This window comes from Empidonax traillii, unplaced genomic scaffold (genome assembly GCF_003031625.1).
Source record: "Empidonax traillii isolate 1590-97213 ecotype Southwest subspecies unplaced genomic scaffold, ASM303162v1 scaffold55:size2822071, whole genome shotgun sequence".
NCBI lineage: Eukaryota > Metazoa > Chordata > Aves > Passeriformes > Tyrannidae > Empidonax > Empidonax traillii.
The window spans coordinates 2,285,172-2,286,111 of NW_020955248.1; positions in this window are offsets into that span (position 1 = coordinate 2,285,172).

Sequence of the window (940 nt, forward strand, 5' to 3'; positions counted from 1 at the left end):
CTCTGGGTACCCTAAAAGCCAGGGGAGAGCAGGCGAGTCAATGAAAAATCTCCTCAGGGCTACCAAACACCCTGATATCACCTTGGTTCAAAAGGTCACCTCTGTCTGCATGATTTTTGAAGTATCTTCAGGAGAAACAGAAAAAAATCCTAGACTGGCTTCAGTACAACTCCTTGTGTTGCACTGGTGACCACTGGTCAATGATGACCTCCATTCCCTTGCTCCCAAGCACCGGAGCACCTATTTCCCCCCTATATGTTTGCAGTTTTTCCTATCCTTCTCCCCACCCCCCACTCCTTTTTTTTTTTTCATCTCTTATGCCTCTTCTTGTGCTTTCATTTGCTTATGTCCCCTACACAGGTAAAAATGAGTTACCTACAGAAATGTTTTCCTTCCTCACAACCCACCTCTCTGATGTCCACTGGGCTCCCACCACAAGTCCCTTCCCAACATCTTCATCTGCCCTAAGCAGCACCATTAACAGTAATCTGAAGGAAAGGGGAAGTGGCTTTATTCTCATTTTGTGAAGGAAGGGGGAATTTTGTTATCCAAAATAAACTTTGAGGAAGTTTTGACATGGCAGAGCAACATGAAAGTCAGTGGAATGAAGAACAGCTTTCCCAGTGTACTAGTTCGGGACACTTCTGTGGCGAAGTGTGAGACAATACTGTGGGAAAACAGGATATGTTTTTGTTAACTCCCCTTTAGAAAGAATCAAATAGTATTTGGGGGTTAGTAGTTGGTAAAAGAGAAGCATGCAAGTTTTTGTCTCTATGAATGCAATGCTGGTATGGCAGATATCACAGTACCCAAACATCATGGATATTATCATTGGCATTGAGCATGTATTTAATTTTCAGAGATGTGGAGCGACTCCGGCCCAGTACAAGGAAGTTACGGCTTTCTTAATCTTGCATAGCAACAGTTCTTCTGGATCATG